The following is a 26,916-nucleotide window of genomic DNA, read 5'->3' as shown; positions in this document are numbered from 1 at the left end:
GTACAGCACAATATAGCCTAATTTGCTGATGCATCCAACAACAACAACCAATTACAAACGAAGCATAAGTTTTATTAAAATATAAGCTTAAAAAGATAAAATTTGTAAATGTAAATGTAGGCTATATCAGCCAAAACAGCTACAGAACGTAAATTATCTTTTGTATACTGGAATGCACGCATTAAAAACTTGTAATTAATAATAAGTACAAATTCAGATGCACCATCATTTCATCACAGATTAAATGATAATTTTTGCATATGATATATAAAATACTTTACCTTCTTGCATTTGTGGTCATAAAATTAAAATGAGTTTCAACTTAATGATAAGCATATCTTTTCATTACATAGTGATTATTTTGTGCAGCCAATTTATTAAAATGTGAACAAGTTCATTTCAGTAATGCCAATAAAGCAGGTACGTGGTGAACGTGATAGGCCTTTGATATTTCTTTTAATAATGTTAATTTGCACATAGTTTTTAACATGCCATCAGTCATGTTAACAATTAAATGAACTGAATATTGAAAGAAATTACTTTAAAAGATGTACAAAAAAAGTCTAATCTTAAGAAAATTAAATAATGCTGAGTTGCAGCATTATTTATCAGCTTGGGTCATCACACAGTATATTTTAACCTTTGGAGAAGTACTAGACCACTCGCTTCCCCTAAAAAAGAGAATCTTTCATATAAACAACTAAAAATCTCTTAATTTCAGTTATAAATATAAATAGTCTTTGTGATGTACCATAAAGGTAGAAAGATTACATGATATCTGTGGTAAAATAGTTCCTGTCATATTATCCTCAGATATCTACACAGTACTATTGTGCATCATTAAATGAAAGAAAAGAACTTAAATGATAAAGTAAAGAAATAAAGTTATTAATAATATAATAAAGTCCTTATAACCTTAATTACCTTGCAGTTTTTATTTATATTTAACCTCTATATAACAAAAAACATGCTTAATATGATCAATTGTCATGCTAAATACATAATGGAGTTTTAAATGCATCAGTGATGAACACTACAGTTAATAAATGGAATTCAAGAAAATAATTACATTATCTCTGTTTTTCAATCATTCATTTTTTAGTTTTGTATTACTTTAATTACTTATTATATATAAATTTAAATTAAATTTAAAATTCAAATCAATTTTTTCTTATTAGCCTGTATAAATACATGAAATAAAAGGGGAAAAGTGCCAATTTTGCTACTGTCTATAAATTTTTTAACCTCCAAACTAGCTGATATTGAGAAGACTGAGTTACTCCTAACTTTGAAGTATTACAACCACTAAAAGTAAGCTTTTAGAATTTAGACATACTTTCATTTCAAAATTAATCATATTTCCATAACACTGTACATATACATAAATATAAAGCTAGTGTATGTATATATTATTATGTATGTGCGTGGGTGGGTGTGCATGTTCGCAGTTTTTGTTTGAATATGTGTGCATGCATATTTCAAAAATAAGTGTATATATATTTTTATCTTTATCAAATGTAAAATATTAAAGAGTTAACTATAAATTATATATATAACATTTTGTTATGTTCAGAACTTTAATTTTAATTAAAAGGATAAAAAAACAAAGCAACTTCAAAGTGTTTGCACGATAATTAAGTATCTTCATTTTATGCAGTGATAATAACACTTGTAACATCACAAATTTGCAAACTAACTATTCTGCAAATATATAAATCACTTATTGCCGATTTTCACTTTGAATAAATAAAGAGCTATTAGACATAAGCAATTCAAAGATTCTAGGTGTACCAGAAAGTTTCAATGCAAGCAGTCAATTTGAAAACCCCTTGTGTGAACATAAATATGTGTACTAGTTAGATATTTTAAGAATGTAATATGATTTCATTATTTTAATAGTTAGTGGTACACTTGCATACAAAAATTGGTATTTTCATAAACAGATTTGTTCACTTAGCTTGCTAACTGTCATGTATACAATAATATCTCTTAATTACTTAAATTTTCAGAACATTCCGCTGTCTTCTTTTTTAATAAAATATATTTCTCAATATTTTCCCAGTATTAGCAGAATATTTTATAACATCTGCTGTCTGTCTGCAATGTTTATTTCTTGTTCCACAATTAATATCACTCCTATAATACTTGCAGTGTAGTTGCATGAAAAGGAAACAAAGATATATACTTTATCGAAATAACAAATAAATAATTATATATAAAATAATTAAACAGTAGTTTATTGTGAAGCAAAAAATATCATTTACTTATCTTTAAAATCATTATGGCTTCATTTTAAAAATAATTTCAATCCAACTGAAATTATTTTTAAAATAGTCTAGATATAGTGTAATTATATTAATGATGTGTACCCTATTTTAATTAGAAATAATTTTTTGTAGCTTTTGGGAGACATTATATAAAGTAGGGTTAAAGTAATTAATTATCAGCTGATATAGCAAACAAAATTTTTTTAGCACTTTTTTTTTTTAAAGTGATCTGTGACAAGAGATATGCAAACTGTATTTAATATGAGAATGCTATTACTTTGCAATTTTTGTGTTGCTTATTAATAGGATAGTCTTATTTATTTTGTATGTACATACTAAATTTCTTTTTTGATTTCTCTGCATGAATGCATATCGTAAACTTTTCATTGATTTTTGTGGCAAAAGAAATGACAATTTTTCATCATACTATACATGTTCATAATAGTCTTGGAATAAATATAAAATATTGTGTAATTAAACATGAAATGCTCTTCAGAAATGTATTTATTGCCTTAAAAACGTGCTTATTATTACAGCATTCAGCTTTACATTTTAGGGATAAAGCTAAAATCTAAACATTATTTAAAATACTGTAATCAGTCCAGTGTATACTTAACAAAAAATTAGAATACAACAAAATCCATCCAAGGATAATTCTCTTTTGATTTAATAAGACTATTTTTCCTTGGAATTATAGAATTATTTGCATGCGTATGTATCTGCAGGGGGGCATTTATTTCCTAAAATATCACACATCTGATAATCAGTAAAATACCTAAAACTGTAATTCAAAAAAATAAAAAAAGCTAATTCTCTAGATATTTTCAATCTAAGATTTCTTGCTCTAATATATTACCTTTCAGGGAGCAAAGCAAATATACAACTATGCATGCATCGCATCTTACTTGTTTTATATAATTGGTCAGAAAAATAAAATCTGCCAATATATATATTTATATAAAATATATTATGTAAATATATGAAGAAAAGGCAAGTAAAAATTATGCTTGGTCATTGCAGGTTTGTATTTTCTAACACTTCTAAACCAAAAACGGTTGAATACCAATCAGTGGCATTCAACCTTTTTTTTTGTTGCCATATCCTTAAAATTCAACCTTTCATTGACATACTTATTATAATTAGGCCTTTTATTTTTTACATACCTTTTATAATTCAATATGTTTGCTGATGTACCCATGCAATTTTCTCAAAGAATATTGTGCCCTCCTTAAATTTTTTTCTGCAAAATTTGTCCCCTAAATACACTTCGGGAATAATGGCTGTTTATAATACTGATGACAACTGATGAATTAGCCTGAACACATGATTAATAAAAATAAATTTACCATATTTACCATAACTTATCTTACTAACAAATAAGAATATTGTCACCATATGAAAATTATTAAAAATTCTTAACTTTAAATTTGATTTTTACGATTGCTTTACATTTTAAACTTATAATATCAAATAAAAAGAAATCTAAAACAGTTATAAGCTGTGATAAACTAGAAGTATGATTTACTTACATTTCCTGTCTACCTGATTTTAAAAATTAAAATCTGAAATTTATTTGGCTATTAAGTCCTTCAATAGCTGTGTCAACTGTTTCTGGCCATAGTGATTTACCACTAATAGAGATTTATGCCTGTCCATTTCAATCTTTGTGCAAGAAAATCTTAGATAAGTTGTGAATAGGTGAAGCAGGAAAGTGTCAGTGAAGCACCAGATTCACGTACAAGAACTCCATTGTGTTGGTAATGTATGTGGGCAGTTATATTTTCTTGCAGCTGTCCATTGAAGAGAAACAAATGTTTAAATATTTTATATCTCTATTATCATTATGTTGATGCTTTCCTGCATTGTTATTTAGTGATTGCCCTTTAACACGAATCCCTAAACATGCATAAAAAAAAACATTCTATTAGCATAAAATATAAGAATAAGCATAAACTGTATCATACTTTTTTATAAATCACATTAATTTTGATTCCTTTTTATATAAACAGTAAAAAGAATGAACTGAAGGTTAACATAATTTTACAACTTTAATGATGTAAAGGTCATGCTTTAGCAGTAGTTGCTGATAAGTGATAATTTATCCTGTTTGAGACTAATTAATAAATGCTACAATTTCTAATAAATGATAATCTAAAACTGATTTAAATTTCTGGACACTCTATAAATAGAAAATACATGAAGATAGTAAACGCAGTTCAAATGAATTGATAACACGAATTAAAATGTACTAAATTATTTAAAATTTTGGGTGTGCTCTGAATTAGCACAAATTTGTTTTTAATAAAATTCAAATTTCTATCATAAATCAAAGAAGGATTCTGTTATTTATCTAGTATTGAAATGGAATTTTCACTTAGCAAGCTCTCTTCACTGAAGAGGTTATTTGTATTTTCATTTCAAAATATTTGCATCGTAAATTTGAGTTCTTTCAATTTTTTTATCAGTGCAAGGTGTCTACAAAGTTACACAACCCAGAAATCATAAAGGAGCAAATAAACAATTGAGATGGCATTACAATTATAAATTAAAAAAATAATAAATTATAAAAGATTCTAAAACATTGACCATGCTCAGTCAGGCACATATTCACCTGCTATATCACGTTAGACAAAATCAGTTACCAAGTTTGTAAAGAAATAAAGTTCAATACATTGACTTTTAATTATTCCAGTCTGTGAGTTGTTGCAATAAACACATTCCTTCAAGAATCTCTATCCCCAGCCACAGGAAATAGGTGATATCAGATCAGGGGAGCAGGAAGGCCACAGTGCACCACTAATTAGGTAACTGCCAAAGGAAATGTGCAAAAACTCCATGGAAAGTCTTGAACTGTGTGCTTTTGTGCCACTTACTGAAATCTACAATAGTGCACATCTAGGTTCCAATAACGATATAAACTATTCGAAGATCTGTATATATTATTATCTATTCATTATTTCCATAAAGAATAATGGGCAGATTATTCTCTGCAAATCATACACCAACCATTAGTGAATAAAGTTTTTCTATTTAAATAATTGATGCATATTCTCTGTGGCCTAAATTTTGTAACTGACTATTTACACAAACAGCTAAATGAAAACCATCCTTCATCATAAAACTAATTGGCATATATACTGCAGTAAGAATGAAAAAAAAAATAGTGACACAATTGACAAAAGTTCACTCCTTTGGCTTTATGCCTATAAATGCACATATGCATTCCTGGCTATGTGTATTTGTTGTGCCAAATACTATACAGATTTATTTGGCACCTCTGCTGTAATTATTGGATATCCAGTCCTTTTTTTTTTTTTTTTTTTTATCAGGGTCACTTCTGCTTTCACTAAACCTTTGAAAATCCAAAAGATTATTATCGTGTTAGGAGGCTCCACATTTTCAAATTCTGAATAAATTTTTCACATCACTTATATTTTTATTGCCAGATAAGTTTATATAAGTTATATAAGTTTATAACTTATATTGCCAGATAAGTTTCCATAATAAAAACTCACTGCTATATACTGAATGACATTTTTCTGTGAAACAATAAATATTACTATTGACACAAATAGGTCAACTTATGAACTGTATAAATAGTTGCACAGTTATCTTTTTGTGTGTATCGTACTGATTCTAAGTGTTGTCACTAGAAGGGAATGGTATTTATTGTATTGCACTTTATTCTGCAGTTGTGAATTTGTCCCTTTTTTGTTTTGGGTTGCACAACTTTTGGACACCCTGTGTATTCAAATCATTGCATTTAACATAAAAAAATGTCATATTGTATAACAGAATTTAAGAATTATTCAAGTGTACCACGAGATAGAAGCTTGCTTACCAACCACATAGAAATGGAGTTGCAGTGTCTTGATATTATAGTTTTCATAAGAGGCAAAAACAGGAGGGACTGGTGTTTACATTGCTTATGCACACAAACACACATTTGTAAAAAGCAGTAATTAATGAAAACATTTTTACATACCTTTTCAAACATTTTTATGCTGAACTAATAATGATGTTAGACATTGCTTTTATCAAGTTCTAATTTTTAATAATATTATTTATTTTTGGAAGCTGATACTAGAAAAGTTTTTTTTTTTTTTTTTTGTGTGTTTTTGTCCCTTGTTACATATTAGAACACATTAAAAAATAAGTAAGATTTTTTGGAGCATCCTTGAGAAATTCAGACTGTGCCAAAATGATATAAAATAAATCTATCCATAGACTGTAAAGAATTCTGCATACAATTATAAGTGATGTTCTGTTGTAAGGTTGTAAGATTCAAGTTATCTCACAGTTATTCTGGTATCATGAAAGTTTGAGAGAGAACCAATTGCATTCTAGTTTGGAAAAGACATTATTTGGAATACTTGTAATATAATATAGTTTATATAGAAAAAACTAAGTCCATGTGTGAGTTATATGGAAATTTAGTCTATCACAGAATTAATCTAGTAATACTGTATACCATCACAATGTTTCAACTGAAACTTGGCAATCTCAATGTGGACCTATAATGTTAAGTGATTTATGGGCCTAAAAAGAGGTTTTCACCTAGAATCCAGAAATGTAGCCAGATACGACACTCAAATTTAGTTCTGCATATGCTTAACAATGTGTGGATCACTAGAGTAGTGTTGCAATAAAACAAATTTCCAAAAAAAGTTCACACATGGGCTTTGTGTTTTCCGTACATAAAACTTTGAAAGATCGTTAAAAAAGTTTTAATGACAGACACATTGTATAACAAGCACTAATGCTGCATTGTTCAATATAATAATTAAACCAAGCACTGTTCAATGCAATTATTATTCTAGATTGTGCTTTAGATTCAATCCTATCTCAATATTTTTTTTCTCCACAATATTTATGTGTAATACTATGAACAGGAACTTCAGCTGTGCAAAGCATACTCACCATAGATTATCTAGTATGGAATTTATTTCATATTCATGAAATGAAAGTTGGATGAATTTTTTTACCACAGTGTGCTAAGCTAATTTTACTTTGTTATGGAGAACTGTGTATGCTATTAATTTAATTTATATATATATATATATATGAGTTGCTGTATGTTATTCTATATTCAAATTAAATAAATCTTATCCTATTCATCATCTTCAACTTCAAATATGCATCAAAGCAAACTTATCTTTTATATAGAAATATTTTTCTCTGCAGTGGTACTCTCCCAAGTATCTGTCTACTTTACTGCAGTTCTATAAGAAGATACTAATTTTTTTTTTAATGCACATTTTCCATTCCAAAGGTTTCATTGTTGTTCAACTTACATTTAGTAAGTTATAGAATTATCTTTATCCTGGTCCTTTAGAAAGAAGAGGAACATTATAACTTTAATGCTGTTATTATTTGTTTGATGCTGTGCAATACTAGTACTCCGTACCATTTACTAATTGTATCAGTTCTTTTGTTGACTTCTTATGTATAATTTTTCAGAAAAGAAAATTTACGTGAATTACATAGTTGTCACTTATAAACAATAAAATTTTTATTTTTTTCGAAACAAAATAGTTTTCTTCTTTGTTAGCTGTTTCTATATTGTAGTTCTAAATGGCATAAAATGCCATTTAAAACTACAATATTGCCATTTATATATTTAGGTTGAAGGATTCTGCCACATGCATTTCTCTTTCATCTTTTAAACAATCTAAGAACGTACAAAAAATAAAGGGAAGGCCAAGTATTTTTAGTTTAATTAAATTATTAATTTTATTATGAATAAAAATCCCTAAAACTTAATTGAGGCCTCAACAGTAATCTGCAAATGGAGTCAACAAGGAAAACCAGTTTAGCATAACTAGAATTTTAGTTATTCTGCCTGAAAATTATTTTTATTATGTACAGAGTTATGTATGAGTTTAAATTAGTTAACTAATTGGTATCATGCAAATGTGCATTTGCTTACAGAGCTGCAAATATCCATACAAGAGATATGTATTTTCTTGGGTTAGAAAATTTTAAGTATTGCTCTAATGTTTTATATAATATTTCTGTTGCCACTGTAATTACTGATTCCAAGATGCAATTAACTTTAGTCAAAAAAAAAAAATGTGTAGATTAGATTTACATTTGCATTGAAACAATATACAAGTAAATATGCCACACTTGCATACTTAGATATATATGTAGTGTTAATATAGGGAAAATTTTTGTTATATCAAATTGTATTTACTTCTCTTATATTAATTTTATATTAACTTTTCATAGAATTATTCAAACTGCAACAATAATATGAAACAAGTCATTTATTTTGGTCTAGAAAAAAAGAATCATTATTTACTGATCTGCACTTATGTATATGTAATACCAGAATGGAGTGTCAGAAATGAGACAGCCTGTGAACTGTGAATATGCATTCCATTATAGATTTTGTCACTGAGCAGTACTGCAAATCTGAATTGTGATAAATGTCATGCATTTGAATGCTGGAAACCTTATATGTTACAGTTCTGAAATTGTGCACACTGACAATCGTGCAAAGTGTAAAGAATTACAGTTTTACCAAAAGACATTCTTCTCTCTTTTCTGAACAGTTAAAATTCATTTGGAGTTTTAATGAAACTGATGATGAAAATATGTTGGGGAAACAAATATTAAATAATTAATTGTAATAGAGGTTAATCTAGACTTTTCAAACCAAGCACTTTCTTCCATGATGCTGTGATACCTTTCATTCTTTCCTTTTCAAAACTTTCTGTATATGTGAAAAATAAAACTGTAATGAATTGATACTTTTGTTAATAATCGTAGTGTGTATGTGTGAACGCGCAAAAAGAGTGTGTGAAACTATTTATTATGTCATAGTAGATATACTTTCTAAAATGAGCTAACAGCCTGTTGATCAGTTATACCTTTTTTATCCTGTGCACCCTGTTCTGGTGTGTGCGCATGTCGAAAAGAAATGTGTGATTGTCATCCCATAGAGAAAAAAAAATAAACGTTTGCAATGTTTTCGATTTCATTTGTAGTCAGTTTCCAGATCTAGTAATTTATTACACAGTTCAAAGACACTCTCCACATAACTTCCATTTAATTGAATTCTGATTACGATATTACAGTAGTACATTATTGTGTTAAAGTCTCAAGTCAAATTGGATAACTCCCACAGAGAATAATCATGTAGTGCAGTAAAAATTAAAAAGATTTTGATTTGCATTTTCACAAAAGTATGCAAATCAAAAAGCTTAAGAACAGCCGGTGCAAAAAAAAATCAAACTCCAGAAAGAAAATCCTCACTGTGTGTTCTCTTTCATATATTTGTACAGGGTGTCCAAAAAAAATGTATACACACTTTATCAGCCCATAACTCAGTATAATTCAGTTGCAAGTTGGTGGTAATAAAGGAGAAGACCAGACTTACATTTGAACAGCAGAAATTTGTGTTGAAGTGGTATTGGAAGTTTTAAAATATCAATAAAGTCCAGAGACAGTTTAGGAGTGAATACCACACTGAACCACCAACGCGTCTCACAATTTCGTGTATTCATGATAAGTTTGAAATATATAGCACTATGCAAAATGTACACAGGCAATGATCAGGAAGATCTCGCACATCCATGAGCCCCACAAGATCACAAGAAGTGCTGGAATTTTTCCGACAAACACCAAGGAAATCTGTCCAACATGCTGCTCATGAAACGGCAATCCCCAAATCCAGTGTGCATAACATTATTGCAAAATGGAAAGGTACGTTTCAAGATTAGTGAAGGCCCTGAACAAAGATGATCCTGATCGTAGGGTTGAATTTTCCAAGTGGTTTTTAAGAAAATCTGCAAAGGACACGGTTTGCCAATAAGATCGTTTGGAGTGATGAGGCAACATTCAAGTGGAATGGTACAATTAATCACCACAATTGTTTGTACTGGGCAACCAAGAATCTACACGTTACTGAGAAAACACATTTGAATTTACTGGGCATTATGGTGCAGATTATCACCCTTGGGTTTGATTGGACCATTCTTTTTTGATGCAACTGCTACTGGACTGCTGTTTACCTCAACTTGCTTCAGGAATCAATCGTCCCACACATTCATGAGCTATTTAAGGATGATGATGAATTTTATTTTCAACACGATGGGACACCTTCCCATTTTCATCGCAGTGTTAGGGCTTATCTGGATGAAACTTTCTCAAACAAATGGACTGGACAAAGAGGCAGTGTTGAGTTTGCTCCACATTCTTCAGATCTAACACCATCAGATTTTTATTTATGGGTATACCTCAAAGATAAAGTTTGTTGCAAAACCAGCAACAATCATTGAATTATGGCAAGCTATAGAAGCAGAATGTGCAGCAATATGAAGAGATATCTTAGGTGATGTATGCAATTCAGTTTCTCAACGATGTAAACAATGCCCTGATGAGAATGGAGGACAATTTGAATACTTGCATTAATGCATATTTTTTTCCTCACATTTTTTCTTCATTATAAAATTATAAAATTGAATTTATGAAAATAAACATAGAAGTTATTAACAATCAAAGTGTATATACATTTTTTTGGACACCCTGTATATATTAAAAAAGAAAAATTGAGCAACTCTCAATTTTAGTTCAAATGAATGTTTCAAATAACATCATGCCCAGAAGGGTAGCTTGAGAATAATCTTTGGTACATAATTTCAAAACAAAAATCTAATAAACAAATATATAATTTGCATGCTATAGTGGCACAGTTTTTCTGCACCCAAGCACAGGGGGAACCTCATCATATATGAGATGTGGCAATAAAGTTCCTAAATCAGTGCAATAAAAAGGACATAGAGTGAAGGAGCTCAAAAATGGTTTTATTTTTATTCAAAGTAATCGCCACCTGAATGAATGCACTTATTATATCATTTAAAAGTTTCTGAAAAGAGACAGCAAAGGCATCTAAAGAGATGATGATCAGTTAGCAATTATGTTTTTATGTCCTCAACATCCTGAAATCTTCTTCCTTTGAGGACAGTTTCACCTTTGGAAAGAGGAAGAAGTCCACCAGTGCTAGATCAGGAGAGTAAGGTAAATGGTTGCTCTGTACAATGCCAAGTGTCATCAGAAATGTCTTCACAACAAGAACCAGCTGCCTTTCTCTCAAAATTGCAGCCTCACCAGGGAAATGCACTTCAATAGTTCTTTGAAACACCAGTATGTAGAATGCAGCATTGACTCCCCCCACCTTCAAATACAAATTCCTTGTGAATCGCACCCTGTTTGTCAAAACCACACATATCAGCATCACCTTGATCCTGGACTTCTCTAAACAAAATAATTTAGGCCTTGGTGATAATTTTGATGTCCACTGCATGCTCTAGTGCTTCTTTTCTAGGTCATACTGGAACACTCAAAACTCATCTCCAGTGACAATACAGTCAAGAAAATTAGGATTGTCTTAACAAGTCTAGAAGAAGCCTTCACATTATAACTATTCGTTGCTTCTTGCTCATCCATGAGGCTGTGCATACAAATTTTGCACAGACCTTCCTTTTCCCTAAATCTTCATGCAGAATTTGATGAATCTCCTTATTCATATCCAACTCATCAGCCATCATTCTGAACGACAAACAACAATCTCTTGTCAAAATTTCAAAATTTCCTGAACCTTTGCAATTCTGTCCTCATTTCAAGAGGTTGGCAGATGCCTACTTCTTGGGTCATCACAAACAGCTTCACGTCTGCCTTAGAACTGCTTATACCATTCAAACACACTGGTACAATATGATTAAAGAGGCCTATGCGCCCTGAATTCATTATTAATATCGAATTACTGTGTCACAGAGCGAAACGGAGACAGAACAAGTTATGATAAGTTTAATAATAGGAAATACATACATACATATACATTATACGTATATGTATGTATTTCCTATTATTAAACTTATCATAACTTGTTCTGTCTCCGTTTCGCTCTGTGCCATAGTAATTCGATATTAACACTGGTACAACTTAACATTTCCTAACCCTTTGCTTTTACTTATGGTTTCAACTGGGCAGGGCCACCATGTGCCTACAAGGTGCCTTTGTGCACCCCCAAAAAAGGACTAATAAATAATTGTAGACATTAATTTTAATATATTTCATAATGATCAATGAATACATTTTGAACTTAAAAATACTACAATTATATTCTAATACTTTAAAACAAACAAAAAAAAAAGCTTTATCAGAATGTTTATCATGCCATTATATTATTACATAAATTATAATAGGATAATAACAAAACAAGCTAACAAAGTATATTTGTTATTTTTAGATATGGAAAATTAAAAACATTTTATTGAAACTGTATCTCAACAATTTAAAATTACATAAAATAGTTTAAGAGTACCAAAATTCTAATTTTATTTTTTGTTACCACTATAAATAATCACATTATCTTATCGCCCTTGCATCTACAGTGCCAGGTAGAAAAGGTCTAAGTTCGAATTATGTCAGTGAAACAAAGAACTTTAATGGGCTTTTTTCACTTTATGGCTGAGTTAATCAATCTCAGGTGTGAACAGAAAGATTCCCCCCCCCCTGCGAAACTCAGGTTTTCTTACAGCAAAACAACCAGAGAACACATGCAATTTATGAATAATAATACACATGGTTAGATAATGGTATTATCATTTTCTCTGATATTATTGCCAGATTTGACATACATTCTTGAGACATGGTGGATCTTAAAATAGTTTTTGATAATTTTCAATTTTGAAAAAAAGTTTTGCTTTCCTGAAGCTACTGACACACGCAACATTAAATAAATTTATTGAGCCACAGGGATATTTGGAAATGAATATGTTAAATTAGTTTTTACAAATAAAATTCAAAACTTCACTTTGATTTATATCTTGTTGTATGAAACACTGCAAAGTTTTCAGTTCATCAAACAGAGTTATGCCATGCAGAGCTCTGTTTGATGAACTGAATGATGTTTGATGAAGTTCAGAAGGACATTGAGTCTGTGTAATGCAAGGAAATAATATTTTAAAGGGAAGGTGAGAGTCGGGGCATGTTACAAACCAAACAACTCTGAGGGGTATGACAAAGTTTTTATAGGCAACTTGAATGGGCTGACAGGTGTGATTGCCTCATTATGGGTGACTTCAATCTACAAGCTGGAAATCATGGAGAGGCAGTGGAGAAACAGATTTTTGAGCCATCTGAATGACTTATTTGTTCCAACATATCAGAGAAATTACAAGGGACTCTTAATATCTTTAACTTGGTTCCCACCAAGGTTCTAAACTGTATCCAAAATTTAACAGTGCAGGAAATAACAGCAGCAACAACCACAATGTCATAAAATGGGTATTGTCCAAAGAGACTTCTGAGGTCAAGAGAAAAGGGGAGGACTTCAATTTCAAGAGTGAGGACTATAATGGATTGAGGTATTTCTTGGCTTTATTCCTTCCTTGGCTCTATTAACTGGAGAGACAACAGTATGGATATGAGTTCATTATGGGAAGTAGTCAAGAAATTTATCCTGGAAGCTACCAATGCATTTGTTCCAATGGAGATTTGCAAAAGAAAGATGACCAGAAAGGTTAAGGGGTTCACTGAGCAAAATAAAAAAGCATAGGAGAGTTACAGAATATCATGAGATACTGATTGTATCAGTATTATAAGCATATGTGTAACAAAACCCCACTGTGGAGTAAGGTGAAAGCTGGATAGCAAAAAAGAGAGCTAAAAATGAAGACAAAGTTCTTTTCATACTGAATACAAAAAAGAAGATAGTGAATCAGATAGGACTCTTACTTAATTGAACTTGAAAAGTCATAGAAAGCCCAGCAGATAAGTTGATTAGATACTTGCAATGAACTTCACAGATGAAACACCATTAAAACCACAAGGGATAAGTGACAAGGAGTTAGACCAGTAGTTTTCAACCAGGGTGCCACAACAACATTCCAGGGGTGCCACGTAATTTGGGTTTAAGTTACTTAAACTTATTTATTTTTTTAAAATTTATATATTTATTTCAATATATCTTTCTGTACATTAAAATAATTTTCCTCCTAATGATATTTATTCAGCCAATGGCAGAAGAGAGATGCGGGTTACATGGTAATACGTAACAAATACAAAAATGCATTACAGAAGCTTGTTTTACTGTGGTAAAACAAACTCTGTTTAAAAGTGGTCACACACTATGTTTATCTAAAATGACCACACAGAAACATTCTTGATTTCCGTATGTAACGTATTTATTTAAATAAACTAAATACAACAAGGCATGATATTTTAAAAGTTTAAGATTCTATATTTATATAATATCAGTGTAGATACACCACAGACAACCCTTAACATAATGTGAAAGGCACCCACCAATGAAAAGTCAACTAGCATTGAAACAGTGTCGTCTGGGTGGTGCCCACCGAGAATAAGTGACAATGGTCCTCTATTAGTGAAGCATTACTTGCTTGTTCCAGGTAGTGCAATACATGGTAACTCGTTGTGGAGGATAAGCACAATATGAGATACAGATGAAATGATGCCTTTCACACTACGATTGTAGTTTTTCTTTAAGAGTTGTCTATGGTGTATCTACACCAATATTATATGTAGATATAGTAACGTATTTATGTATTCATGGCTGAGGAAGAGACATACACAGAGTTGAAAGCTTCTATAGGTATTTTTTTTTATTTTATCAAAAGAAGCGAGCGCAGCCCCCTATTTATTTCATTATAAAAAGGTGTACGGTATCTTTTTAATTTTGTGGTGATCTATAATTGATGTTTATTTAGTACTTCTATATAAAGAATAAAATTATTATATAAGTATATATAATTTGTATTATGAATTGTAATTTTGTTTATAGTTATATTATTGTAACAACTATCATATAACATATATTTTTTAATATATATATATATATAGAGAGAGAGAGAGAGAAAGAATCGGATCTAACAGGCAGAAAAATTAGTAGGGGTGCCACAAAATAAAATAAATTACTTAGGGGGTGCCGTTATTAAAAAAGGTCGAAAACCACTGAGTTTAGACTGATGTAAATTAAGTGATATACTCAATCTCAGAAAAGAGTATATGGGGGAACTACTAAAGCTGAGCAAAATTAAGTCTTCAGGCGTGTATGGTATACATCCTGTCATATTACTAAAGAGGCTGCAAGTGAGTGCATCATCCCACTTAGGATGTTAATGAGATCATAATTAGACTCTGGGGAGATCCCCTCTTTGACTGGAAAAGGACCAACATCTTCCCAATCAGCAAAGGAGGTGCAAAAGACATGATGGGCAACTATAGACCAGTGAATGTGACTTCAAAAGTAGGTGAGATCACAGTCTCTAATTAAGGACACAATACAGGACCATCTCAATAGGAATGGTATCCTCAATTGATAACAGCATGGGTTCATGAAGGGGATGTCTTGCCTGTCCAATCTAGATTATTATGACAAAGCCATAAAACAGCTGGATGCAAGAAACAAATTTTACATTATTTACCTTGACTTCAGTACAGCTTTTGATAAGGTTTCCACATGAAAGGCTATTATATAAATTGGAGCAAATTGGGATTAATGGCAAGATCCTTCACTGGAATCAAGGGATGACTAAAAGATAGGAGACAGAGGGTAGATATAAATGGACATACCTTAGGGTGGAGAAATTAGCATTTTTAGCATTAGCATTAGTAGAGGCATTTGATGCAAGAAAGCAAGCTTATGCAGCATCAGCCAAAAAAAAAAAAAAAAAAAGTAACATAAATAAATAAAAATAACCACTTCCACTTCACCCCTCTGTTCGTTCGAAATACCTGTCCAGCTGAGCCTTAAACTTATTTAGGCTATCAACTTCCACGACAAGGGATGGAAGTCTGTTCCACCCACCAACCACCCGCTGGCTAAAGGCAAATTTCCGCACATCTATCCTACATCTGTCTTTCCTCAATTTGAATTTATGCCCTCTTAGGTGATTTTTCTGAGCTAGAGGAAGAATCCCATCAGCATTGAGCATGCTCAAACCATTCAAGGCTTTGTACACCTCTATCAGATCACCCCGCTGGTGCCTAGTTTCCAGACACTGTAATTTGCAAAACTTAAGCCTTTCTTCGTAAGAGAACCCCTTTGTCCCATTCACCAATCTAGTTGCCCTTCTCTGTACTCGTACCAGCAGCTCTACATCCTTCCTGAAATGAGGCCTCCAGGCCTGTATACAGTACTCTAGGTGTGGCCTGACCATTGCCTTATACAAGGGAATAATCACCTCCTTATCCCTGCTAGAAAAATTCCTATATATCATTGACAATACACCATGAGCTACTCTTGCAGCTCGTCTGCACTGCTCAGAGAACTTCATATCTGCCTGCACCACCACCCCCAGGTCCCTTTCATTCTCTACCACTGTCAGTGTAGTACCACAGAGTTGATACGTTGCTCTGGGGTTGCTGTTTCCCATATGTAGTACTTTACATTTGTCAATGTTAAACTTCATTTGCCACCTCGAAGCCCATCTGCTCAACCTTTCCAAATCCTGTTGCAGCAGCATAGTGTCAGTAGTGTCCTTGACAACCCTGCCAACCTTCGTATCGTCTGCAAACTTGGACATTAAGCCTGATATACCATCATCAATATCATTTATAAATACAGAAAACAATAAAGGCCCCAATACTGAACCCTGAGGGACTCCACTAATAACATTAGTCCACGATGAGCAGTGTCCATTGATTACCACTCTCTGTCTTCTCCCCCTCAACCACCCCTTTATCCATAGCAGCAACTTGCCTCCAATGCCACACTGCTCCAATTTGTGCAGCAGTCTTCCATGTGCAACAGTATCAAAAGCCTTTCTAAGATCCAAGTATATAATATCAAAGTTATTCCCTGCATCCAGTTCTTTTGTGACTGCATCATAGTATCCAATCAAATTGGTCAGGCAAGACTTCCCCTTAACAAAACCATGCTGTGTCCTAGCTATAACTGAAGTCTTGTCTAGATGATCCTGCAGTGCTTCTTTCACCAGTGCCTCCATTAATTTTCTGGGAACAGAAGTTAAACTCACAGGTCTATAATTACTTGTGTCAGCCTTTGATCCCCCTTTGTGAATTGGGGTCACATTTGCACATCTCCAGTCAATGGGTACCTCCCCTGAGTCCAAGGAAGCTCTCATAATTATGGCTAAGGGTTTGCTTACCTCCTTTGCTGCCTCCTTTAATATAACTGGATAGATCCCATCCACCCCAGGTGCCTTTCTTGTGTTTATCTTCAACAATTTCTCCTCCACTTTGCTCTCAGTTATTACAAGATTCTCTAGCTTACTGCTAGAGTTGAATACACCTCTGGCATTCCCCTCGCTGAATAACTCCTCATGTGTGAATGTCGATGCAAAATATTCATTTAGTTTGTTAGCTACCCGAGCAGGGTCATCAACAGTTGACCCATCGATCTCAAGTGGACCAATCTGATTCATCCCCTTCCTTCTAGAGTTTACATAAGTAAAGAACTCTTTGCTGTTTTTCTTCGCATCCCTTGCCAAGGATCTCTCGTAATCTGCCTTCGCCTGCCTAACCTCCTTTGTAACTTGGTTACAGATCAACTTGTATCTATCATAGGCGTCCGTGTCACGTGTTAATTTGTATGTATCCCATGCATTTTTCTTCTCTGCCATATGCCTCATTAGTTCATCTGACAACCATTTAGGCCTAAACCTTGAACAATATTTCTTAGTTGGTATGTAAAGCCTAGTAGCTTCCACGATAAGTTCTTTGAATGCTTCCCATTTTGAATTTGCTGTTGGCAATATCATCAGTTGATCCCACTGTATAGAATTTAAATACTGTCTCAGTCCATTGTAGTCGCCTTTACGAAAGCAATACCCCTTCCCTTTACCCCTAATGGTAGTTACCTCTTTGAGTAACTCCCACTTCAGCACACTGTGATCACTGCCACCAAGTGGTTCATTTATCTGCAGATTCTTAATGCATGAAGAATCACTACTGATAATAAAAATGATGATAAAAATTAGTAATAACTAAATCAAGAACAGGCACAATATGGCCCAAGAGGCCCTTGTGCCAAAAAACCTCAAATACTACTACTACTACCTTAGGGTGGCCTAGTGTAGCAAATAGAGTCCCTCAGAGATCAGTGTTAGGCCACTTCTGTTTCTTACCTTCATTAATCATTGTCATTGGGGAATGCAGAGGAAACTGCCAAAGTTTGCTGATGTTTAAAGGTAGGAAGGATGGTGATTAACAACAAATCTGTTGTACAAATTGTCTGAAAAAATGGCAACTGAAGTTTGATGCTTCTAAAGCTTTTAAATAATCCCTTGATTTCTGTTCTCAACGTAGGGAACAGAAATTCAGGGATTACTTACAAGCTAGGAGAAGTGTAGTTAAAATGGCCCAGGAAGAAAAAGACTTATGGGTTATGATTCAGTCAGACATGAAATTTTCCATGCAGGGTAAACAGGTGGCTAGGAAGGCACATGGTTTCCTGTCTGTGATATATACGACCTTTGCAATAGGGAAAAGGATGTCATCATCATCCCTTTGTATAAGATAATGGTGAGACCACATTTAGAATATTGTGTTCAGGGCTGGAGGCCACACTTGAAAAAAGATGTAGAACTTCTAGAAAGAGTTCAGAGAAGGGCAACCAGACTTAAAAAGGTGAACTGCAAGGCTTGGCAACCAGACATCTTGTGAGGGGGGGGCCTGATGAAGGTATATAGGATCATCATGAGAATCGGGAATCGATAAAATGAAAAGGAGAGGTATACTTTCACTGGTAGAATATGGAAAAACCAGGGGTCACAAATAAAAAAATTTGGGGAGTAATCAAAGGATGGATCTTGTAAAGTTTATTTTTAGGCAGCATGTAGATCATTAGAATGAACTGCCTCCCACAGTGGTTGATAGTTTAATTAAATTTAAAGTGGAATTGGATAGGCATTTCTTTTTTTGGCTATGGAGAAGGTATGAATGAAAGATTTTTTTTTTTTGGCATCTGCCAAAATTTCATTTAGCCATTATAATATTCTAATATTCATCATTTAGCCATTATAATACTACCACTAATTATCTTTCAACCAAAAGATGAACCTTTACACTTTCCCTTGGGGAACAATTAAAAATGTATTACACATTTCCTCCCAGCATTCTTACCTGTATTCTTTGTCATTTTTCACTAAGCTTTTTGACAAAATTCAAGATAGATCAAGTTTTTTATTATTGAACACACCTCTCTCTCAGTGACTTAAAATAACAAATTATGAATTTCTCAACTGACTGTATTTGATGTTATATTAGTGATGTACTATTGCACTATACAAATTTTAAATATTTACCTAAAGTGAAGATTTCATTCCCCAGCTTAACAATATCACTTTAATGAGTGTTGGTTTATGAATTTTCACTTAATCTTCCTGCGATGGTGGGTCTTATGTCATAGTCTTTCAGCAATCTTGAATCCAGATGCTTGTTACAATTCTCTCTTAAGCAGTGGATGTACTTAAATCAGCATCCTTCTTATCTATAAAAAAAAACTCATATTAAAAGAAATTATAGGGGAATGCCACTCAATGCAAAATTTACATGTAAACAAATACCGTAATTGTCTACACGTATGCATTAATAACAAATTTTTGCTGATCCAGAAAATGCTAAATTTTAATTTAAACTTAATTTTGACCAAATGTATAAATATGCCTCAGCTTCCATCCACCCTTTATTTATAATCTGGAAAGTGGTACTAGCTATACATCAGATGCATATTCTGTATGTTCATTGTGAAATGTCATACTTGCTTTTACCTATAAGTACGGAGTGATCAGGAAGTCATACAACCTAGGTTAAACAGCTATATTTTTGGAGTAACACTTATAAGGACTTAGAGGGGAACAGTTATCCTGTGTGTTATCAGACACTCATCCTAAAACACTGATGGATCCAATATCTCTCTATTACAGAAGATTTAGGAGAAGTCCGGGGTTGGCCTGCCTCCCTAAAATCCACTCATGCACACCTTCTCGATGGTAAGCCCTGTTACGTCACTTAGGTGGCAACGAACGTGCAGAGTGGTTCTCTTCAAGACGCCTGGTCAGCGTGAAGAGGAAAAGACCAAACCCTCCAGCAATGAGAGCACAATACAAATGGCCCTCAGTCCCCAGCAGCTTTCACTCTCCCTCTTACGGCAGCGAGAGGATCAGAGTGGAAGCAGAGGGTGCTAAGAATCTCTGGGTACGACCAGGCTGCCATGCACGGAAATTGAACTTGGCCTGTTAAAACGTACGATCACTCATCGGTGAAGACAGGATATTAGAGCTGGAAAAGGAATTAGAAAATGTGAATTGGAATATCATCGGTTTGGCTGAAACAAGAAGAAGAAATGAATCACTTATAAGTTTATCAAGTGGAAATCTGCTGTACACCAATGGAAACAGTGAAAGGAGTGAAGGTGGAGTTGGGTTTCTGGTCCATAAAGATTTTAAAAACAACATTTTGGAATTCAAAAGTGCATCACCAAGGGTGTCAGGACTAATACTCAAGATTTCTAAGAGGTACAAGCTAAAGATTGTAATGATTTATGCACCAACATCGAGCCACGATGATGAAGAGGTTGAAGACATGTACACTGAAATTGAGAGTCTTCTAGATGAGCAGAAAACCCACTACACTATTATTATGGGGGACTTCAATGCTAAGGTTGGAAAAAGGCAAAACAGCGCAGAAAGAGGAACTATAGGAAATTTTGGAATTCGTGAAAGAAATAAAAGAGGTGAAAGACTTGTGGAATTTGCAGAATCTCAAGGAATGTCAGTAATGAACACTTTTTTCAAGAAAAGGGTGAACAGAAAGTGGACATGGAAGAGTCCAAATGGATTAATAACTAATGAAATCGACTTCATCCTCACTAACAGAAGATATATTGTGAATGATGTTACCGTCCTGAATAAGGTAAATGTTGGAAGTGATCACAGAATGGTAAGATGTACACTTGATATAGATGTAGGAAAGGAAAGGAAAAAACTGACTCGAGTAAATAATACAAAGGTCTTTGAAATAACAGAGGAGGAGAAAAAGCAGTATGTACTGGAACTTAAGAACAAGTTTGAGCTTCTGCAGACTGCTGAGGACCAAGATATCGACGAGGAATATTACAACTTTCTGAAAGTGATAAAGCCCAAGAAACCTATAGGGAAACAGAAATCCAAAGAAGAAAAAAATTAGTCAAGAAACACTTGTCATGATGAACCAAAGACGACAAATGAAGAGCAAGAAAAACACTGCCAGGGAGAAAATTGAGTATACTGAGTTATGCAAAGCCATTAGAAAGAGACCCAGAGAGGACATAAGAAGATTTAACACAAGAAAAGTAGAACAAGCATTAAGGGAAAACAAAGGATTTAAATCAGCAGCCATGAGCAGTAATACAGAAAGACAAATGATACTGAAACTGAAGAATAGCGATGGTGTACTTATAAACAGCAGAGAAGGCATAATTCAAATAGCAGAAGACTACTATAGAGAATTATACAAGGAGCGAGGGAATGATACCAGCAGTGGGGAAGATGGATTGCAAGGTAGCAACACATACGACATACCCAATATTCTTCCTGATGAGGTAGAACATGCATTGAAGAAAATGAAGAATCGGAAAGCCCCGGGGGAAGATGAAGTTACTGTAGAGTTGTTAAAATTGGGAGGAAGAGACATAACACAAAAACTGGCAAGGCTCTTCACAAAGTGCATTAGAAAAGGTGTGATGCCTAAGCAGTGGAATAATGCAATCATAGTTTTGCTGCATAAGAAAGGAGATAAATCAGAAATTGGAAATTATAGACCAATTAGCTTGTTATCCCATATCTACAAGTTGTTCACAAGGGTCATTACTAACAGATTAGAAAGAATACTTGATGAGAATCAACCGAAAGAGCAAGCTGGGTTTAGGACAGGATTCTCAACTATGGATCACCTTCACGTAATATCACAGCTAATGGAGAAAGCAAATGAATATAAAACACCATTATGCCTGGCATTTGTGGATTATGAAAAGGCATTTGACTCCATACAGCATAAGGCAATGTTTCGGGCACTGGAAAGACAAGGCATAGATACTCCATATATTATGATTTTGAAGAAAATATATGAGAGTGCTACATCCTTTATTAGACTAGACAAAGACAGTAGCAAATTTAAAATCGAGAAAGGAGTTCGACAAGGAGACACAATATCTCCGAAGCTGTTTACTGCTGCCCTTGAGGAAGCTTTCAGAAGATTAGACTGGTCGCAGAAAGGAGTCAATGTGAACGGAGAGTACCTAAACCATTTACGATTTGCAGATGACATTGTGGTCATAAGCCACGATCCCAAAGAATTAGAGGAAAATCTTAATCAGTTATGCACAGTTAGTAAGGATTTTGGACTAAAGATGAATATGGCTAAAACAAAAGTAATGATGAACAAGTATGCCACGGAAAGGGAAATAATGATTGAAGGGGCAGTAATTGAAAAGGTGGAGTCATATACTTATCTGGGACAAGTTATTAGCTGTAATAATGATAAATGGCTGGAAGTCAAGAGAAGAATAAATTTTGGATGGATAGCATTCAGGAAATATAGTCACATACTGAAGAGCAATATCCCAGTTTGTGTGAAACGTAAAATAATGAATCAATGTATACTCCCCACCATGACTTATGGAAGTGAAACTTGGGCACTCACCAAAAGAATGGAAGAGAAGCTAAGAACTACACAGCGAAGAATGGAACGAATTATATTGGGAATTAGAATGTTAGATAAGAAGAGAAACACATGGATTAGGCAGCAAACTCAAGTAAAGGACATTCTTATCAAAACTAAAGAACTAAAATGGTCTTGGGCAGGACACATAGCTCAAAGACATGATGACAGATGGACTAAAAAAATAACAGAATGGTACCCAAGAGGAGCTAGAAGAAAACCTGGAAGACAAAGGCGGAGATGGATAGATGAAATTCATGAGTTTTTGAGTAGTAAATGGATGGCCAGTGCTCAAAACAGAAGGAACTGGAAAGTTGCTGGAGAGGCCTTCATCCTGCAGTGGATTGAAAATGGCTGATGATGATGACCTAAAACCAACAGAGTAATGTCAATATGATTACAACATATGTTGAAAAATGACCAATTGTCTTTCTTTTTTATGAATATACTTGTACACAATTTCTTTTCCCCATTTGGGCTACCCTGTACTGCCATAAGAATATTGTTTTCAACTACTGTTGCAATGCTGGTTTCAGCTCATGTTAATATTAGTATTAGTACTAGAAAATGATGCAAGAAATCAAGATTATAAAGCATCAGCCAAAAAAAAAAAAAAACTTCCTGGGATATCCCCTCTGATAATTTGTCTAGTTCTTCCTTGTATTTATTCCAACCAGTCACTTCCACAATGGATGGAAATTTGTTCCAACATTCAACCACCCCATGGCTGTAGGCAAAAATCCACACAATCTATCCTGCAACCATACTTCCTCTATTTGAATTTATTCCCGTTCGTGTGTGTGTAGCCAAACAAGACAATGATTGTCTAGTTCTTCCTTGTATTTATTCCAACTAATCACTTCCACAATGGATGGAAATTTGTTCCAACATTCAACTACCCCATGGCTGTAGGCAAACATCCACACAATCTATCCTGCAACCATACTTCCTCTATTTGAATTTATGCCTGCTCGTGTGTGTGTAGCCAAACAAGAGAATGAATGTCATCACCATTGAGCTTCTCAATCCATTCAAAGCCTTAAACACCTCAATGATGCCTCAATTTGCAGAACTGTAGCTGTTCTTCATAAGACCAACCTTTTGTTTCTTCACCAAATCAGGAGGCGCCTCTGTAGCCAGGTGGGAAGGAGCAGCAGTGCATAGTACACGCTTCTTGATTAGACCGGGGTTCGAGCCCATCACCACCAAATACGGAGGATGCGGAAAGGTCAGGGAATGACCACCGCATATTCCCGGAGCAATATGGCCTTAGTTGCTAATGCTCCTAAAAACCAAATAATAACAATAACAACAATAACCAAATCAGGTCTCCAGACCTGTAGGCAATACTCAAGATGTGGTCTAATCACTGCCTTGTACAATGAAATAATCAGCTCGTTATTCCTTCTAGCAAAATTTATGTATATCATCAACAAAACCCCATCAGCTGTCATAGCAGCCTGTCTGCAATGCTCAGAGAACTCCATATCTGACTGCATGTTACCACTGTATTTTTTTAATTTTTTGTCTACTGTGAGTGTTGCAGCACATAATACATTAATCTAGAATTACTGCTAAGCATATGCAGTACCTTGCATTTTTCAATGTTAAACTTCAACTGACATTAACCATCCTTCCATTTGCTGATATACAGTAAACCCTGATATACATTAATAGATATACATTAATCTGGAATTACTGCTAAGCATATGCAGTACCTTGCATTTTTCAATGTTAAACTTCAAATGACATTAACCATCCTTCCATTTGCTGATATACAGTAAACCCTCACTAATCTGGTTACAGTTAATCCAGATATTGGATAATCCGGATCAAAATATGATTTAGGAAGGCAGATGAGCCACTCTAACTGCGCAGAGAGAGCTGGACCATACATTACACTGTCTTGCGTGTTCAGTATATAGTTGTTGACTCTGAGTCGGAGGGATGTTATTGCTTATATCGCTTCATTCGCATACTTCTTTATACATATATATGTGCATAAGTTAACATATTTTATATAATTATGGGTTCTAAAGAATTGAAAAGTGAAATAAAAAGAAAACATGTTACTTTAACTATCATTAACAAGCTCAAAGTGATGGAACAACTTGAAAATGGTGTTCCTGGAAAAAAAAAATTCTGAAGAATTTGGTATTCGCCAATAGACTGTGTCAAATATTAAAAAATAAAAAGGAATCTATAAAGACGTTTTCTTTAAAATTCAATGTGGGAAGTGATAAAAGCAGTGTATCAAATAGACAGACATTAAAAAAGCCAAAAGAAGTGCTGCTGGAAGAAGCTGTATTTAAGTGGTATTCACTGCAACGATCAAGTGACGATGGCTTGCGATGCCAGCATCGCTAGCCATAAATCTGCCTCAGACTCCACCCACTCTTTATTTATAATCTGGAAAGTGGTACTAGCTACACATCAGATGCATATTCTATATGTTCATTGTGAAATGTTATACTTGCTTTTGCCTGTAGTATGGAGTGATCAGGAAGTCATATACAACCAGTCATGCATATCTCAACAAATGCTATATACTGAGAAAATAGGGCCCGCCACACAGTGCACCATATTCCAATTTTATGGAAGTGCAACGACGTTTCATGGAATGTAGGTGTGTTTTCAGTGGACCAAATCCTAGTATTTTGGTTATTCACATACCTCCTAATTTCGAACGAATCCAAAAATCAAATGGAAATCTGTCAACTCCTCCAGTTCAATTTTGTTCTAGGATGGCAGGTTGTTTCCTCAGAGATTGATCTCATTTAATAGTACATTGAGTTTTAATTTCATGCCACCGTGCTCCCTACATCCAGCATGTAGTAGTGAATCACAGTGAACTGCCACAGACAGCTCATGTCATGCTTACCGCTTTGTGTTTAAACCATATTTGCCTTTAAATAAAAAGTAAGTCAAAAAATATTAATAACTAATATTAAGGGCAAGACCTATGGGTGAGAGAGAAGGATATTAAGATACTACCAGGAGTAATGATGGACAGTTATTATAGACTACTTATAAGGGTACTGGCATTAATGAAAGAGAGAAATAAAGAAAGAAGACAAGAGAGGAAGATTAAGTATGGAGGCTAAAAAATTAGGATACAGGAAAAAATGTACAGATAAAAGATAGAGGAAACTGTGGCCTGGGAACGAAGTACAAGGAGTAGAGGAGAAATGGGAAAAGATTTAAAAAGGCTGCTGTGACTGCAGAGGAAGTGTGTGGGAGGACAAGTGGTTTAAGGAGATGGAAAGAGACACAATGGTGGAATAAGAGAGCAAAAGAGGCTACTCTAGGGAAGAATAAGGCCTTTAGAAAGAGATGTAAAAACCCAACCCAACACACGAGTCAGAGAGAGAATATAGAAGCAAAAAGGGATGTAAAAGAAAATAGTCGAAGAAGAGAAGAAATGGTTGGAGAGTTGGTCAAAAGATCTTTGGGATGTTAATAATGGGAAAAAGATGTTATATAGATTAGTGAAGAATAGGAGAAGGGATAGGAAGGAACAATATTACCTGTATAGTGAAATGGGAAGAATAATTACAAATGAATAAAAAATAAGGAGGTAGAAAGACTATTTTTAGGAGGCTATTGAACATCAGAGAAAAAAAGAGATACAATGGAAGAAGAGGTAGGGGAAAGAGAGGAGGGAGAAAGAGAAGGATATTAAGAAGTCAAGTGGTGGCAGCAATGGAAAAGATGAAAGGGTGTAATGAAATAACTATAGAAATGGTAAGCTGTGCTGGCCAAGCAGGGCTGCAGTAAATGCACAGAGTTGATGAAGAACCCTGTGAGGTCGGGATTTGGATGCATAGCGATTTCTTGCTTGCACCGACCAAGTGAAAAGAATTTAATTAGTAAGTGAGAGAGTAAACACAGTAACACAAAAAACTGACACAAGGCACAGATATTTAGGAGATAACATATATTAAATTTAGAAAATACA

The 26,916-nt window shown here is 33.8% G+C and overlaps 1 long non-coding RNA gene across 1 annotated transcript in view; it reads right to left on the bottom strand.

Annotated features, from left to right (window-relative positions):
* Window positions 1–3,957: 3,957 nt before the first annotated feature.
* The window catches only part of LOC150075108 (uncharacterized), a 31,356-nt gene continuing 8,397 nt past the window's right edge, over window positions 3,958–26,916 (bottom strand). Inside the window, exons 2-3 of the long non-coding RNA XR_016547927.1 lie at window positions 19,565–19,749; window positions 3,958–4,163 (exon numbers count right to left, since the gene is read on the bottom strand). This is a non-coding gene — a long non-coding RNA (uncharacterized LOC150075108). The remainder of the gene's footprint in view (window positions 4,164–19,564; window positions 19,750–26,916) is intronic.

The sequence above is a fragment of the Mastigoproctus giganteus genome, chromosome 14, assembly GCF_048544385.1.
Source record: "Mastigoproctus giganteus isolate SK-2022 chromosome 14, ASM4854438v1, whole genome shotgun sequence".
Classification (NCBI taxonomy): Eukaryota; Metazoa; Arthropoda; class Arachnida; order Uropygi; family Thelyphonidae; genus Mastigoproctus; species Mastigoproctus giganteus.
This window is presented reverse-complemented; position numbering and strand designations above follow the sequence as displayed.